Source organism: Rhinatrema bivittatum, chromosome 9 (assembly GCF_901001135.1).
Source record: "Rhinatrema bivittatum chromosome 9, aRhiBiv1.1, whole genome shotgun sequence".
Lineage (NCBI taxonomy): Eukaryota > Metazoa > Chordata > Amphibia > Gymnophiona > Rhinatrematidae > Rhinatrema > Rhinatrema bivittatum.
The window spans coordinates 209,910,678-209,930,019 of NC_042623.1; the positions used below are offsets into that span (position 1 = coordinate 209,910,678).

General features: G+C 44.3%; 1 protein-coding gene across 7 annotated transcripts in view; it reads right to left on the minus strand.

Moving 5' to 3' along the window:
- LOC115098864 (glutathione hydrolase-like YwrD proenzyme) overlaps positions 1 to 19,342 on the minus strand; it is a 121,403-nt gene that overhangs the window by 26,583 nt on the left and 75,478 nt on the right. The gene's annotated exons all lie outside the window — the stretch shown is intronic.

The window sequence follows — 19,342 nt, forward strand, 5'->3', positions numbered from 1 at the left end:
ATCACCACCAGGCACCATCTTAGGAGCATGGATTTAATTTGCATTTCGGTTAGACAGGTCATAGATTTCTATTTGGAATTTGGTTGGAGGAATAGTGCAGGGGTTTTTTTTCCCCCCTTCTGGGTCAGATGAATAGCCTGATCTATTTTTACATCTTTGAATCTATTTTGGAGACTTCCATTTGTAAGACCCTTTTGTGGTCTTACAAATGGAACAGCTCCTTTTGTGAGCTGTTCACAGAGAATTGGGGCATCCTTGTGCATGGTTAAATCAAAGGTAGGGAAGATTCTGCAGAGTTCTATCACTCCTCCAGGGGATAGACCTGTCACTGACCTGATGCAGAGGGGTTTCAACTTGAAATTGTCTAGTTTTGGATTATTTCCTCATTTTCCCACCCTTCCTGTCTCTTGTTTTGTTTTTTTCCCTTTGATTGGAGTTAAAGACTATTTTTGTTATTTGGAACTGAGCGCGCTTGGTACCAGGGAAACAGTTACCAATCCATTGGGAGAGAGATGTCTTTCATTTTGGAAGAGCCTGGAGGAATCATCTGTGAGGAGGGGATCCCTGTCCTTGGGCTAAGGGAAGAAGCTAAAGGGATTGCCACAAGGAGTTAAGGAAGCCAGCACGAAAAGTATGAGAATTGGGATTTACGTTCTGATAAACAATGGGCATCCAAATGGCAGAGGAAATTTTTTTAATTTGAAAAGGTTTTTTATTGAAGCAAAAACCAGTTGTAGGATACCAGAAAATGAACAACAGAACAACAGCGCACAGCCCAACACATGGAGTACAGACAAGCAAAAACAGCCGTACATGAAAACTGCTACAGAATACAAAGCAACATGCTGTACATTTGAGGTAAACAACCGGAACTGATAACAGTGCTATACTTTAGTAAACTTAACCCCCCCCCCCCCTTCCTCCCTGCCTCAATAGTGCATCAGTTAGAAGAAGGATGGAAAGACAACATCACAAAAGGAGCTGATGGACATATAAGAGCTGGCATGTAATAACAGTAAGGAGGCACACCACTAGCCCTGAGGAGCAGGGAATGTGGATGAGAGCCACCGCTCATAAGGGCACCATATCATGTTGAAGCGAGCAATCTTATTGTGCTTAAATGCTGTGATTTTTGATAATAAAAAGATATTGTGTACTCTGCGTTGCACATCTGTTTTTGTAGGAGTGCTGGGGGATTTCCACAGACGAGCGATTTCACAGCGGCTAGCCGTAAAAACAAAATGAGCCAGCCGATTATGATCTTCAGTAAGCCCTGGTATCTTAGTGCCCAATAACGCCTGCGTGGCGGTGGGTGCCGGCAGCCCCGGCATCAGGACACACAACCATTGGTGGACTTCACCCCAAAGCGTCTGCAATTTAGGACAAACCCACCACATATGGTAGTAACTACCTACAAGCGAACAAGACCGACAGCACAGATCGGGGTAGAGAGGGGTAAACTTATGTAATTGTGCGGGAGTCAGATACCACCGATATAATACCTTATAAGAATTTTCAATAAGTGAAGCCGCTATATAACCTTTACCCAGGGTTTGAAAAAGAGTTTTCCAAATTTGCGCGGTCCAAGATACCTGAAGATCCTGTTCCCACAACTGTTGGAATTTATAGCTAGAGGGTGACTGGGGTAATAGCATTTGATAAATTTGGGATAAGGTCTTTGAACAAGTATTCGCCTTCTCGCACAAGGTTTCGAAAGTGTAGGGCCCTGAGGTGAAATGGGCCGCCAGCATATCGGCCTTTGCAAAATGCAACAATTGAAAATATGGGTATATGGCCGAAGCCGGTAGTGAGTAAGCCCGCTGTAAATCAGGGAAAGAATGCAGGGCGGTGGAGCCCCAAACGTGCCCCCAATGAAGAATTCCGCGTCTCTGCCAAATGAGAAAGGCGGGATTCTCAAAGCCAGGGCTAAAAGACTTGTTAGCATATAAATAAGTACGCAGGTGATATTCCCTGGTACCCACCAGGTTGGATCTGTGTTTAAGCCACAATTGCAATAACATGCGGGTAGAGGGGGGAAGCACCATAGCAGGGTCAATTAACCATGTAGACTTGGGCTGCCAGAGAAGGCTATGGAGAGGAAGAGAGCCCAGTGATTCCTGAGCAAAAAGTGCCCATGCTGGAGGCCGTCGGGTCCTATGCAAATCTACCAATTTTTTTTTAACTGAGCCACTTGAAAATAGCGGGAGAGATCAGGCACACCGAGGCCCCCACCCCGCCTCGGTCGCATAAGCACCGCTCTGGCAACCCGTGGTCGACGACCCGCCCAAATAAAAGTCATGCAGCGCTGTTGCCACTGCCGAAGAAGGGAGGGTGGGACCAAAACAGGGAGGGTCTGAAATAGATATAGTAGTTTAGGCAAAATATTCATTTTAAAAGCCGCCATTCGGCCCAGCCAGGAGATATGATAACGGCTCCATTCTTCCATATCCCTATCAAGTTTTTTCCATAAATGAGTATAATTTATGTCAATTAGGTCCTGAGTAGCGCTAAGCTGAATCCCCAAGTACTTGATTTGGGAGGTAGCCCATTTAAAGGGGTACAGGTCCTGCAAATGGCCAATTAACCTGGGCGAGGTGTTAATGTTAAGAATCTCGGATTTGTCCCAGTTAACCCTAAAGCCTGAAACACCACTAAAGGAGTCCATTTCGCTCATAAGCCCCTCCAAGGAGTTCTCCGGGTCAGTTAAAGTTAATAAAATGTCATCCGCATAAAGGGAGATTTTTATAGAGACGACCCCAAATCCCACACCAGAAATACTAGGATTGCGGCGTATATTAATGGCAAAAGGTTCAAGAAAAAGCGCAAAAAACAATGGGGATAAGGGGCAACCTTGCCTGGTACCCCTTTGCACAAGGAAGGGTGAGAAATATCCTCCACTGACCTTTAAACACGCTCTTGGACAGGCATAAAGTTGGTGTAACCAGGTCAAAAAGAAAGTACCAAATCCCATACCCTCCAGAGTTTGAAAAAGAAAAGGCCAGTGCACCATATCGAACGCCTTTTCAGCGTCAATAGATAAGGCGAGCGCTGGGGCGTTCTGTTTCTGGGCTGCCCATATAGCATCAAGAATTCTGTGCACATTATCCGCAGTAGTTCTGCCAGGAATAAACCCCGCCTGATCAATATGGACTAACTGAGCAATAAAGCAATTCAGGCGATTGGCTAAAATTTTGGCTAACAACTTAACGTCAATATTCAGAAGGGAGATCGGTCTATACGACCCACAGACAGTTGGATCCCGCCCAGGCTTGACCAGGAGCGTGATCCCCGCTGTGTTGGCTAGAGCGGAGAGAGAAGCCCCTTCACGGATAGAGTTAAAAAACCGTAATAAGAGGGGTGACAAAGCTGAGGCAAATTTCTTATAAAACCGCGGGGGTATATCCGTCAAGCCCAGGCGATTTGCCCAGCTTGAGAGAGTTAATGGCCTCCTCTAGTTCTATGGCAGTAATATCCTTATCTAAAAACTGCCGCTGGGCAGCCGTTAAGGTAGGTAGGGGGGTTTGGGCGAGATAGGCTGATATGGCAACCTCCAGGATATTAGTATCACAACTATACAACTGTGAGTAAAATTGATGGAAACGCTGTCTAATGGAAGGGTCATCAGTAAGTATGATCCCCGTAGGATCCTTGAGTTTAGCAATAAAGGCTTGAGATTGTCTCCGTTTAAGAGTTTGGGCTGGGTAGCGACCAGCTTTATTGCCACCCTCAAAAAATTTTTGCTTAGCTAGCTCTAACTGATGGTCAATTTTTGCGGAGTCGAGTGCCATTATTTTGTCCTTGGTCTCCTGAATTGAACGCTTTAAGGACAAGGAAGCCGCACCCCTCATATGCGTGCGTTCCAGCTTCCGTAAAGCGAGTAGTAATTTTTGGCGTTCCCCCTCCGTCTGCTTCTTAACATAAGTTGCTCGAGCTATTAGAGAACCCCGTAAAACACATTTCATACATTCCCATAACGTCCCCGGGGTAACATCTCCCGTGTCATTAAGCCGAACATACTCCTGTATTTCTGCCACCAGTTGTTTCTGAAAGGCGCTGTCTTCTAAAAGAGAATCATTAAGGCGCCAATATTTCTGGCCAGGGTCCTGGTGATGCAAGCGCAACTTAAACCAGACAGGGGCATGATCGGACCATACGATAGGTTCAATGTCCACCTCCCGCACAGCTGTAATTCTCGTTTTATCAATCAAAAACAGATCTATGCGACAGTAGGAATCGTGAGGGGCTGAATAATATGAATAACAACGCGAGGAGGGGAAGCGAGTACGCCAAACATCCACCCCAGCTATCATAGTAATAATGCGCTTAAGGGCCTTCCGAGACCGGGTGGAGTCAGAGCTAGTCCCAGTGGAATTGTCGAGATGCGGATTAAGTGTTAAATTAAAGTCGCCCCCCAAAATGACACTACCCTCTGCTTTATCCTCCACAACGGAGTACAGCATGTCATAAAACTCAGCTATTTGAGAATTAGGGCCATAGATCGCACACAGGGCAAAAGCTTCCCCCCCTAACAACACATTAAGCAACAGATAGCGACCTTGGGGATTGGGATAGGAGCCGCGGAGTTCAAACTGTACATTCTTATAGAAGAGTATACCCACCCCGGCATATTTGGAATCGCTCGTTGCCGCCGCCCAATATTGGTTGGGGAAAACAGTGGAGCGCAACAGACCCTCATAACGCTTTCGAAGATGAGTCTCTTGCAAGAAAATTACATCAGCGGATAACCGCCCCAGCTCCTGAAACAAGAGCCGGCGCTTGCGCCCCGAGTTTAAACCTTTCACATTAAGGGAAGTAAAGGTCACTGTAGCCATGGATAATGAAATCAATCCCCAACCCGTGCTCAGTAACCCCAGAAAAGCCAGGTGAGGCGAAGCGGCCGGCTAAGCGCGCAGTCGCGGGCCAGCAAGTGGCAAAAAAAAGCTCTGCCCCAGCAGAACAGTGGATGAGCCCCCAAGTATGACCATCCCCAACTGTCCATATAGCAAAACACATACAATTGAGGCAAATCTCCCCTCCCCCCTCCCCCTCCATCCCCAACGATACCCAGGAAGGAGCAACTCGTTCCTGGAAAGAATGGGAGGAAACCCCCATACCGGTAAACGAGTCCTCCCGTCCCCAGAGCCTGAAAAGAAGTAGAAACAATAGCTAACATAGCTTAAACTGAGATCACCCACGCAACAGTAAAACCATTAAGATCAAGGAGCAAGATAGTTCCTAGATATCCCTGCTATAAGCAGGAAACTGGATCATCACTGGAGCAGTGTAGCAAAGTAAGTCAGGTAGGAGTAGAAGGTTGCAGATTTCCACTGATATTTCTGCGCAGCCGACGACCTCCCTTAGTAACTTGTTGCCAACGAGGAGCGGTAGGTTTGGAGGACGGAGCAACTGCAGTTGGTAATCCTGGGAGGTCCACCGACAGTCCCACGTCCTTCAAAGCCGGCGGCATCCAAAGTGCGGATCTTAAAGGAGCGTCCTTCAACTTGAAACCATAAGCTGAAAGGGAACAGCCACCGGTAGCGAATTGATGCTGCAGAAAGCGCGGAAGTGACGGGGCGAAACGCGAACCGCTTTCGTAAAGTGCTAGACGCCAGGTCCGCATAGACAGAGATCTCATGGTCGTTCCAAAGCCAGGTGTGTCGCTTTCTGGCGGCCGTAGCAACTTGTTCCTTATAAGTGAAGGAGTGAAAACAAACAACGATATCCCTGGGCCGATTATCGCTCCGGGGGCCCAAGGTCCGGTGTGCTCGGTCAATCTGTGGATCAGTGGTGGCAGGTCCTCCCGCATCACTAGCGCCTCCGGCATCTCCCAGAATTAAAGTACAAATCTGCTGAATAACTTGGGAACAGTCAGAGTATTCGGTGGTGTCAGGGACCCCTTTAAAACGCAGATTGCACCTCCGGGACCTGTTCTCCAGGTCCTCCAGCTTATCTTCCAGCTCCCCCTGCTTATCTTCCAGCTCCCCCTGCAAGGTTTGAAGGGCCACCACCTCTGTATGCTGTTGGGTCCAGCGTTCCTCATGGTCGTCCAGCCGGGTGTCAGCCTCATCCAGCCTGCGGCAAAGATCCACGTGGTCCTCCCTCATTCCCTGCAGAGTAACCGCAATTTCCTTTTTAAAGGATTTGATGTCTTGCCTGATTTCCATGAACCAGGATCTCATTTCGGAGCGAGACGGCAGGGAAGAGTCCTGGGCTCCCGGGGGGTCCTCATCACACCCGGAGCCCTCCGAGTCACATGCGGCCGCCATCTTGGGTTCCTGTGAAGCCGGAGCTGCTCCCCCTTTCGAGTATGAAAACCACTGAAAATCGATCGGCTTTTTTCGCGCCGTCATGTGCCCGCCAGCTGCCGCTAACAGAATCGAGGTGTGGCGGTCGAAATCGCGTGGGTGATCGCGGCGAAAATCATAATTTTGCTCCGGGGCGCAGGGAGCTCCTCTAAGAAGCAGCCGGCATGGGAAGTGACGTCACTTCCTCCCGGCAGATGAAATTTAATGTGGATAAGTGCAAGGTGATGCATATAGGGAAAAATAACCCATGCTATAATTACACAATGTTGGGTTCCATATTAGGTGCTACAACCCAAGAAAGAGATCTAGGCATCATAGTAGATAATACATTGAAATTGTCGGTTCAGTGTGCTGCGGCAGTCAAAAAAGCAAACAGAATGTTGGGAATTATTAGAAAGGGAATGGTGAATAAAACGGAAAATGTCATAATGCCTCTGTATCGCTCATTGGTGAGACCGCACCTTGAATACTGTGTACAATTCTGGTCGCCGCATCTCAAAAAAGATATAATTGTGATGGAAAAGGTACACAGAAGGGCTACCAAAATGATAAGGGGAATGGAACAGCTCCCCTATGAGGAAAAACTAAAGAGGTTAGGACTTTTCAGCTTGGAGAAGAGACGGCTGAGGGGGGATATGATAGAGATGTTTAAAATTATGAGATGTCTAGAATGGGTAGATGTGAATCGGTTATTTACTCTTTTGGATAGTAGAAAGACTAGGGGGCACTCCATGAAGTTAGCATGGGGCACATTTAAAACTAATCGGAGAAAGTTCTTTTTTACTCAACGCACAATTAAACTCTGGAATTTGTTGCCAGAGGATGTGGTTAGTGCAATTAGTATAGCTGTGTTTAAAAAAGGATTGGATAAGTTCTTGGAGGAGAAGTCCATTACCTGCTATTAAGTTCACTTAGAGAATAGCCACTGCCATTAATAATGGTAACATGGAATAGTCTTAGTTTTTGGGTACTTGCCAGGTTCTTATGGCCTGGATTGGCCACTGTTGGAAACAGGATGCTGGGCTTGATGGACCCTTGGTCTGACCCAGTATGGCATTTTCTTATGTTCTTATGTTCAATCTACAGGGGGGAGAAATCTGGATAAAGCTGAGAGTTGGAAGAGGGATTGCACTTTCTGTGATCGGAGTACTGGGAAGGAGGAGATGTGAAATTAAGAAAAATGGTTTCTAAAAGAGATTCAGAGGATTATGCTAGAAGAACGAGGACACAATCTTCTTCTTTATTATTGTTCATCAGCTGTAAAGAATCTTCATTCAGTTACTCAACTTTCATTAAAGAAGTTGGAAACCACTTTGCTGTGCTGTGTGATTTTTGCTGCTAAAGACTGTGGAGATTGTTGGTGCTGGTTACAGAGATTTACAGAGGCGGGGAAAAGGGCTTCTACTGGGATTTATGCAGAAGGATCTTAAAGCTAAAGCTTCACCCCCACAGGGAACCCTGGAATTCAGAATATGTGTAGCTCTCCGTGGAGAAACTGAGAGCAGATAGGGGCCATCTCTCTTAATAATCGCCCCTGGATGCAGTCTACAGGATGCGTCCTGCCCAGGGCTAACAAGTAATATATATTACATTAGAGGTGGGGCATTAATAGGGTCTTTTTTAATGTAGTGGGACCAGACCACTGCATCAATGCCCTTCTGAGCGAGATACTAAAAGCAAAATTCAGAACAATTCAGGAATATAAAATACTAGTGAAAACTGCCCTGAGTTGTGTGGTTTGAATGGTCCATAACAGCTATAAATTTTAAAACTGAACAAAAGTGAAAACAATAAATATTGTTTTATTTTGTTAAGAAATTAAAGCATATAGACACTTAGGAAACCTCTCTATAAACTACATTGACAGTATATTAGACATCTCTTGTTGCCCAACTGTAGAGCATGCTAAGTAACGATTCTTGTAGAAGAAGATTAAAAAGCACTGGTTCCAGTGCAGATCCCTGGGGCACTGCAATGTTTACCATCCTCCACTAAGAGAACTGACCAGAACTGCCTGTCTTTTATCCAGTTAGCATAGCCATAGGTGGGCCTGGTTGGGTCATCATCCACCCACTTAGGGCTCAGGTTCACACAATCAGGGCTACCTGACACCAGAAGAAGAGGTCTGCAGGACAGCAGCCGTGGTTCCCAAAGAAAGAGAAGGCCACTGTGGGACCCCCATCTCATAGCAGCTGAAAAAGGGGTCTGGTGGTGCCTGAAGAAGTTGCCCTGTGTGTGTGTATGAATGTGTGTATGTGAGTGGGAGCCTGTGTGTGTATGTGTGTGTATATGTGCAAGTGGGAGCGTATGTATGTGTATATGTGAGTGAGCAGCCTTATATATGTATGTGGGGGGAGCCTGTATGTGTGTGTATTTGTGTGGGGGAGAGCCTTGTGTGTATGTATGCATTTGTGTGCATGTATGCATTTATTTGCCTGTCTGTGCCTGAGAGTCATAGGCACCTTCCAGTGTTCAGGGCGCTACCTGATGGCCACAGACAGACCAGACAGTGTCACCGACCGACACAAGCCTTTTATATATGTAGATTTGGGGTATAATTTTCAAATTCACTCACATATATAAAACCTGGTTTTATGTGTATAAATGTATATAGCCTTTTAAAAATGACTCGGGGGTGGAGGAAGTGACATCACCCAAGCAAGATGGTCACCTGACTCTTTAGCTCTGCATGGCTTTCTGAAATAAAGTAGCTTTTTCATTACCCTGCCTTTCCCCCAATATCACTGCTGTTCTCCGGATGCCACGAGCTATGGCAAGTTGGAGGAGAATAATAAATCTGCAAGAATTCTCCTACGCCAGTGCTGCAACAGCATTAAAAGAGAGCACAATGCCGCATTGCAAACATGGAGAGATATGGAACCAACATCGAGGCCTTGAACGAGTCAACAGGCCTCTCCGGAGCTGATAGGCTCGCTTGGTTCCAAGATCTTAAAAACGACATTGCAGCACTTAAGACAGACATAAATTTCATTTTAGGTGAGTTACGTTGAGATGTGGACGATACTGGACAATGGGTGCCAGACATAGAGCAAATGGTGGCACACCATGGTGTAAAAATGATGCAGCAAGTTAAAAATTACCAACTGCTCCAAGAGACATCGGACAATCTATCCCTGAAACTGGAAGACTTACAAAACAGAACACGCAGGAACGATATATGCATTCAAGGTGTTCTGGAAGAAGAAGGCAATGTAAACTATGGAGTGCTGGTGCAAGATATTTGCCAATTCATTTTACACTCTGACTCCCCGGACTCAGCCAAGGTGGAAATTAAAGTGGACTATGCTCATTGCTCGCTGGGCAAAGCGATCAACAACACGCCAAGGGATATAGTAGCATGCCTACATGATTTCCAAGTTAAAGATTTAATAATACAGAAAGCAAGGGTGATGGGGACTGTCGCATGGAAAGGAATGAAACTGCAGATTTTTAATGATCTCCCTCCCATCACTTTACAACGCCACCGACAGATACGACATATCACGGAGTCACTTAGGGCAGATAATATTAGGTATAAATGGTTTTACCCCTTCGGGATCTCATTTACCATCAGTGGCCAGTCGTTCATGGCACGCACGTTGGAAGTGGCAGAAGTCATCTTGAAGAAGAAGGATATTGCAATTAAAGCACCTAAGGAAGATGGATGGATAGGCCCTAAAAGAGACACAATTCATTGGCAGCGAATAAATAAAGGGGGCAAGAGGCTTCGAAGAAACTCTAGCAGGGACATAACCAGCTTATAAACCGGGCACATGACCAGACTCTGCAAGATGATTGTGGTAACAGGGCAACTCCGCTTGCTCTAAGGGGTTTTGGTCATGGGATAGAGCAGTTAGAAAGCTTTACATCAGGTTCATTGACTTTGGTTCACTTGGTACTATGTAAATACAGCTACTTTATGACATAATCTAAAAATGCGGCCAGCAGAGGTGACGTCATTCCTCATGGCTAGTGTGTTTCAGAGAAAGGCACACACTCCTTTAAATTTTGTTGAATGGGGAATTTTGGGGGGGTGAGAGTTGGGGGGGGGGGGAGGGGAATTTTTGATCAGCGAGCACCTGTATGGTAAGGTATGGATGTATATAAACTGGGGCCAGGATAAGCCTATTTCACTGCTTTTTGTTTTTATGTTTAATTGTAATTATGAATGATATTTCTATTGTCTTGTTGAATGTGAAAGGTCTAAACATTCCAAGGAAGAGGCAGCTGTTGTTTGAGGAAGCGAAAGCTCAAAGAGCTTCTATTTTTTTCATACAAGAAACTCATCTATTAGTTAAGGATGAGCGGTTACTAAAACATGCTACTTATCCACATATTTTTTTGGCTTCCAATCATCTGCATAAGAAAAAAAATGGGGGGAAAAAAAGGGGGGGGGGGGATTCTCATTTCTAGAGATTTAAAGTTTGAGGCTCTTGCCTGTAAAAAAGATAGAGAAGGGAGATATATAGCAGTTCGAGCTAAGCTAGAAACGCAACAGGTAACCTTAATCAACATCTATGCTCCCAACGTTGCACAAGGTACCTTCCTTGGGAAATTAGAACACGAACTGAGTGATTTTATCCATGGGGCGGTACTGGTGGGAGATGATTTTAATCTTTCCATTAATATTCAAATGGATAACCCTTTTCCCAGAGATGGTCTTAAAATGCATAGACTTAGATTAAAACATTTATGTAAATCATGGGGTTTGCAAGATATTTGGAGGGTTTTCTATCCTCAGGGGAAAGATTATACTTTTTTTCCCAGGGTCCACAATTCCTACTCCTGCATAGATATGTTTTTGGAGATAGGTTCTGGCTTCAGGGGTATACATCTCTAGAGAGAGGGCAAATAATTTGGTCAGACCATGCCCCCGTTTTTGGTCGCTTTAATATTCTACCGGAGGAAGGAGATTTGAAATATTGGAGACTGAATGACTCACTATTATTGGATAAGGGATATTGTGAGGCATTATGCTCAGATATCAAAGAATATTTTAAATTAAATGATAATGGCGAGGACTCCATTCATACTTTGTGGGACTGCTTCAAAGCAGTCATTCGGGGCAAATTGATCCGGAAACAATCCCAGATTGAGAAAGAAAATTTGATCCTTTCTATAAAGAATTTGGAGCAGAAACAAAGTAGATGGGAAGGTAAAAACTCTGCAAGAATTGGACAGTAACTGGGCTAAATTACAGGGTATTTTAGATGGGGAACTCCAACATAAATTAGACAGATCACGCTGGGATTATTTTGAACAAGGAAACAAGCCAGGGAAATTATTGGCATGGCAGTTAAAAAAAAACCCAGATATCTCAGAGCCAGATACTAAAAATTAAAAATGACTCAGGGGTAGCTGTTTATGATAATGCCTTAATCTGAGAAAGGTTCGTTCAGTTTTATAAAAATTTGTATGCGGGTGCCAAGGGGGTTACAGGTTACAGATTCAGATATTGATAATTATCTAGAGGGAATCCAGCTACCTAATTTATCCCTTGACCAAACACAACAGATCATGAGATTTCCCAAGAGGAAATATTTGTAGCTATCTCATCTATAAAAACTAATAAAGCACCGGGACTGGATGGGTACTCGGGATTCTTTTATAAAAAGTTCCATGATCTCTTAATCCCCCATTTACAGAGACTTTTTAATGAAATCTTACACAATTCAACTATACCAGCATCTATGGAGTTAGCGGGTATTACGGTACTCCCAAAACCTGGAAAAGATAATACAGTATGTGGCTCTTATAGGCCCATTTCACTTTTAAACATAGATTTGAAACTATTTGCCAAAATGCTAGCAGGAAGATTCAAAAAGGGTTTTGCCTGAGCTGATACATGTTGATCAGTGCGGATTCATACCTGGCAGACAAGCCGCAGATAACATCCGAAAAATTAACAATCTGGTTTAGGCTGCTAAGGTTGGACGGCTCCCCGCAGTACTTTTAGCTATTGACGCCGAAAAGGTGTCTAAAGTTTTAGAGAAAGCAGGACTTGGTAAAAACGTTTTAACATGGATACGAGCATTGTATTCTGTTCCAAAAGCGTGCATTAAAATCAATGGATTTTACTCGGAACTTGGCAAGGATGCCCACTCTCACCTTTTTGACATGATGATGGAACCCCTAGCAGAGACCATTAGGCAAAATGAGGACATTAAAGGGATATCTATTGGTCAAGGTCAATTTAAGATCTCATTGTTCGCAGATGATGTATTGCTTACAGTGGCTAACCCACAACTGTCCATGCCCATCTTGATACAAGAATTACATAGAAATAGAAAGTTGTCTGGGTTTAAGGTTAATATAAGCAAATCAGAAATTTTGAACTTAAACTTAGATGAGATACAGATGGATCATATTATGCAGTAAATTTCCATTTAAAAGGGCAAGACAGAACATCCTCTATCTGGGTATACAATTGTCAGCAGATTGGAAGCAGCTGTTTTCTATTAATTATGTTTCATCATTAGAATGTACCATTAGAGAAATGGATAAATGGTCTACCTATAATCTTTCCTGGTTTGGTCGCATAGTGGCGGTTAAAATGAACATTCTGCCGAGTTGGCTAAATTATTTTCAAACCCTTCCTATACCAGTCCCATACAAGTTCTTGCACAACCTCCAAGCTCGAGTCTTCAGATTTATCTAGAGACATCGCCCCCCCCACCCGGGTGGCTAAACGGGTGCTTTATCTCCCCAAGACAAAGGGCGGACTAGTGGTCCCGGATTTCACAAGATATTATGTAGCTGCAAAGTTGAGAGCTGTCTATGAGTGGTCCTCTCGAAATATTGCTAAGCCTTGGTTATTTATAAAACAATCGTGCTTATCAGGAGGCACATTATACTTCCAAGTTTGGGGGTTGCCTTCACTGAGTAAGAGGAGAGGGAATCTGTTTACATGTCATACACTCCAACTTTGGAGTCAGTGGAGGAAATATTTAACAGGGCATGCTTCACTAGCTCCACTAATGCCTCTGGGTTTATATAAGAGGGACTTATATGTTCCCCAGTCCCTGGCATTATATCATAGGTGGGCTCAGAAGGGACTGTGATGCTGTGGTCAACATAAGAACCTGTGCAAAAAAGGAATCTCATGATGCCACTCCCAATAACAAAAATAATAAATAAAAAATAATATTAAAAAATCTTTTGGGAGTGGCATCATGGGATTCCTTTTTTGCATTTGTTGTGATTGTGTGGGGATCTCTTTGGGTCAACATAAGAACATGCCATACTGGGTCAGACGAAAGGTCCATCAAGTCCAGCATCCTGTTTCCAACAGTGGCCAATCCAGGCCATAAGAACCTTGCAAGAACCCAAAAACTAAGTCTATCCCATGCTACTGATGCTAGTAATAGCAGTGGCTATTTTCTAAGTCAACTTAATTAATAGCAGGTATTGGACTTCTCCTCCAAGAACTTATCCAATCCTTTTTTAAACCCAGCTACACTAACTGCACTAACCACATCCTCTGGCAACAAATTCCAAAGTTTAATTGTGCGCTGAATGAAAAAGAACTTTCTCCGATTAGTTTTAAATGTGCTACTTGCTAACTTCATGGAGTGCCCCCTAGTCCTTCTTTATCCGAAAGAGTAATTAACCGATTCACATTTACCCATTCTAGACCTCTCATGATTTTAAACACCTCTATCATATCCCCCCTCAGTCGTCTCTTCTCCAGGCTAAACAGTCCTAACCTCTTTAGTCTTTCCTTCGGATTCCTTCAGGATTTCCTTCGGATTCCTTCAGGGCCGCGTCCCCCCGACGCCTGGGAGGCGGGACCAAGAGTCCGTTTAAATTTTTTGACGCTCCTCGGCGTCGCGCGCCGAAGGAGCGCGACAAAGGGGCTGGCCCCTTCGTGCAGCCCCGGAGGGCTACACATCCAGCTACAGCTCCAATGTGCCTCCGCTCACAAAGGCTGTCCTCACCCTCCGGTCCATCACCAGCACAAACGCAGCACTAGTACAACAAAAGACCTACACGCTAAAATGTTCCCCACCTTCCCAATACCTATTCTACAACATTGCCTGTCAGCAATAGGAAAACCTAACAGGTCATTCATACCACAACCCAAACGACAGGCGCTACACCGAAACCTGAAATCACTCACACCAATTTTGATAACACCCATCACCCAACTCTTAGGCCTCACTTTATTCTCACTTTCATTAGTTAATGCACTATCTCTGTCCAAGAAATCTCTAATCCTCAACGACTATCTCCTTGACACCAAACCAGATATATGTACTATAACGGAAACATGGCTCAAACCTACGGACACAGCAATTATAAACCAACTCCCCACTTCAAACTACGACATCTTCTCCATCCCCCGACTGAAAAAAAGAGGAGGAGGACTTCTATTTGCATCAAAAAAAGACCTCGGGTTCATCCAGCACCCATATAATTCAGACTCTAAACTAGAAATGGGTCTCTTCACCTCGGAACAATTACAAATCCTACTCGTCTACGCCCCTCCGGGCCTCCTTGAGACAGACCCCTCCCCCTTAATAGAGGAAATCACAACCCTTATCAAACTGGACGCTCCAGCAATTATCCTAGGAGACTTTAATCTGCACGTGGATAACCCCACCCTCTCATCCAGCTGTGAATCCTTTCTCTCAGCCCTCTCAGCCCTGGGTTTTAAACAAATAGTTAGCAAACCCACACACAAAGCAGGCCACACGCTGGATCTTATCTTTATTAACCCAGGCATCAAACATTCTTCACGCCTCAAGAGCAAGAAGGTCCCTTGGTCAGATCACTCACTTATCTCAACCTCATTCGCATTGAAAAAACCTTCCACCCCCAAAGGACCTTCACCATCCTTCCCATACAGAAAAACCTGTTCCACTGAAGACCTCAGCGCCCACCTAACCTCCCAACTACCATCCATTGATCTCTCAAACCCAAACACAGCTCTCCGCACTTGGAAAGCCATCACAGATTCCATAGCCAACAAGCTATGTCCACTAGCAACCAAAAAATCACTCCCAAACGCCTCAAAAAGACAACCATGGTTCACGGAAGAACTTAGAAAGCTAAAACAAAATCTAAGACAGAAAGAGAGTGACTGGCGCAAATCCCCCAGCACCAATACACAATCCATCTACAAAGCCACCCTCCATCAATACAAGTCAGCTACCTCCAAATCCAAAAGGGACTACTATGCATCCAAAATTCACCACTTAATCTTCGACGCAAAAGCCCTCTTCGCCTATGTTTCCAATCTCACCCAAATCACCCCACAGGAGATTTCCAACAACCTAGCACAATCCAAAGCTGAAGAACTTGCACTTCATTTTTACAACAAAGTCAACAGCCTTCTAACAAAACTGCCTTCTAATCCCACCGACCCTGCTCTTCACCAGTCTCTTCAACAGTCATCCCTCAACAACAATGGTCTGGAAACACTGGAACCCATCTCTATCTTAGAGATACAAACTCTTATAAGAAGAATGAAACCTTCCTCACATCCTTTGGATTCTATCCCCACCAAACTGCTCCTGGCCATCCCTGAAACCATCGCTAAAACTTTGTCTGACATCATAAATTGCTCACTCTCCCAAGGTCTATATCCTGACGACCTCAAACTGGCCTCCATCAAACCACTACTTAAGAAACCCAATTTGGATCCTAAAGACCCCAACAATTTCCGACCTATTGCCAATCTCCCATTCATTGCCAAGATTCTAGAAAAAGTTGTCAATACTCAACTCTCCGACTACATTGAAGAAAACAAAATCCTATTCCAATCACAATACGGATTTCGCAAATCATTGAGCACCGAATCCCTCCTCATCTCCATGTCTGACTTCATACTAATGGGCCTGGACAAAGGTCAATCCTTCCTTCTGATTCTACTGGACCTATCAGCCGCCTTTGATACGGTCAACCATTCCATTCTTATTTCCATTCTGGCTTCTATAGGTATCTCAGGCACCGCACTCTCATGGTTTAAATCTTTTCTCTCCAACAGAGGCTTCAAGGTTAAGATACAGAACAAAGAATCTTCACGAATGGACGCATCCATAGGAGTCCCTCAGGGCTCCTCACTATCACCTACACTCTTTAACATTTATCTGTTACCAATCTGCAAACTCCTCTCCAACCTTAACCTCAAACATTTCCTTTACGCCGACGACATCCAGATCGTGATACCCATTAAAGATTCTTACGCAAAAACATTGGTTCACTGGGAAAACTGTCTCTCCGAAATTAAACGTCTCCTGTCTAACCTAAACCTAGTTTTAAACTCCTCTAAAACAGAAATGCTACTCATCTCCCCAGATAACAATTCCATCTCAAATCCTCCAACTATTTATTTATTTATTTATTTTTAGATTTTTATATACCGGTGTTCCTATATGAAATAAAGATCACATCGGTTTACATTGAAACAGAACATGAAAATTGCCAAAAGGCATTACATAGAACAAGGTTATGAAACTTGGAACAGTGTACATAAGTTCAAAATTTAACAATAACGTTGTAACATTGATGACCAAAAGATAAAGGAGAAAAAAAAAAAAAAAAAAAAAAAGACTTAAACAATTAAGTTGACAGGTCTTATTGAGCATAAAAATTATAACGTATAAGTGAGAAAGTCTCAAGTGTCCTGCAGCAAGAGATTAGATACCGAAGTAGGTAGTGGTATGGAAAATGGGGGTTTGTGAAGAAGATATGTTCTTGCTGGTTGGAGGGGAAAAAATGATGATCATGGTCCTGGAAAAGCTTGGCTAAAGAGCCAGGTTTTAAGTTTTTTTTTGAATGAAGAGTGGCAGAACTCAAGCCGAATGTCTGGTGGGAGCGCATTCCATTGAATGGGGCCTGCTGTAGATATGGCACGTTTATGATGCGAGGATCTATCCCAACTACTACACAGGTGAGAGATCTAGGAGTATTAATTGATAACAGGATGAACCTTAAAGCCTCCATCAACAGAACCACCAAGGATTGTTTCCATAAACTCCAAGTTCTGAAAAGAATCAGACCACTCTTCCACACTCAGGATTTCAGAACCATTCTACAAGCAATCATTTTTTCTAAGATCGATTACTGTAACTCTATCCTTCTGGGCCTACCCTCCTCCTACACTAAACCCCTTCAGATGTTACAAAACGCTGCGGCAAGACTACTGACAAATTCCAGGAGGAGGGACCATATATCTCCAATCCTAAAAGATCTCCACTGGTTGCCTGTTCACTTTAGAATCCTCTACAAATCTCTTTCCATAATATACAAAACTATCCATCAACACACCCCTCTAGACTTACAAGTCCCTTTCCAAATTTACAACTCCTCCAGACCAACAAGAAACGCACTCAGAGGATCTCTTCAAGTGCCCCCAGCCAAAACCACCAGACACATTACCTTGAGAGATCGGGCCTTCTCAACAGCTGGCCCCCTTCTGTGGAACTCCATCCCTCCGGACCTTAGACAGGAGCCCAGCCTCCCAACCTTCAGGAAGAGACTTAAGACCTGGCTGTTTAAAAAAGAATTCCCGGACACCGATTAATTCTATTCAGCCAGATCTACCACTTACTCATGTAAATATGTTTCTGCTAATGTAAATACCTTCATCTAATGTTATACGCTCCATTTCTTCTCTTCTCCCAGTTCTATTACCTTGTTATTTGTAACTGCTTCCTTCCACACCAATAGGTTACTCAATTGTTCATTGTACACCCCTGTTATATGTAAACCGGCATGATGTGTTTGTAACATGATTGCCGGTATATAAAAATTTTAAATAAATAAATAAATAAATAAATAAATATACAACTGACACTTTGCCTATCCCACTCTAGTATGCCCGCGAACATATAGGGGCTTATTTTTTAAAAATACACGGGCGAGTACTTTTGTTCCCGCAACCAGCGGGAACAAAAGTACGCCGGACTTTAAATCTTTTAAAATCCGGGGTCGGCGCGCACAAGGCTGCGCAAAATCGGCAGCCTGTGCGTGCCGAGCCGGGCAGCCTGCCTCCGTTCCCTCCAAGGCCGCTCCGAAATCGGAGCGGCCTCGGAGGGAACTTTTTTTTTTATCCCCCCCCCCATCTTTCCCTCCCTTCCCCTATATAACCCACCCCCCCGGCCTACCTAAATCCCCCCCTACTTTGTTCGATGGAGTTACGCCTGCCACACGCACAGGCTGGCCAGGCCCCAACACAGGCCGCTGTGTCGGGGCACTCGGCCACGCCCCCGGACTGCAGACACACCCCCCGGACTGCAGACACGCCTCCCGGACCGCCCATTTTAGCAAGCCCCGGGACTTACGCGTGTCCCGGGGCTTTGCGTGTGCCGGCGGCCTATGCAAAATAGGCACACCGGCGCAGGGTTTTCTACTATTAAATGCGCAATCTATTACAAAGAAATTCCCTATAATCACGGACATGTTGTATGACAAAAAACCAAGCTTCATAGCAATCACTGAATCTTGGTTAAAAAAAATCAGACACTGTGTTAAAAAACCAAATCGCACATAAAAACTACGATGTCTTCTCTATCCCAAGAACAAACAAAAGAGGAGGGGGACTACTACTAATAATCGAAAAAAGTCTAAAATGTAAACTAATACCAACACTGCCTCCAAAGAATCATGAAATTGCCCTGTTTGAAACTAACAGACTACAAATTTGTCTTATATACTGCCCCCCCACCCTCCTAGAACTAAACATCTCCCCACTAATTGAATTCCTAACAACGCAACTAAACACCTCCAAACCCACAATTGTACTAGGCGATTTCAACATACATATGGACAAACACCCCTTATCTCACACATGTCAAACACTATTAGATTTCATGACAGCGCTAGGCTTCATCCTGACAACTGATAAACCCACCCACAAAGCAGGACACTCTCTTGACTTAACATTTATCAATCACGACCACTTAGAACATAGCAAATCAGAATACACTCCGATACCATGGTCAGACCACTTCCTAATAAAATCCTCGATCAAATTTACAGAAAAACAAACGATACAGAACAGTGACCCCATCAATTTTGAATACCGCCCTCCA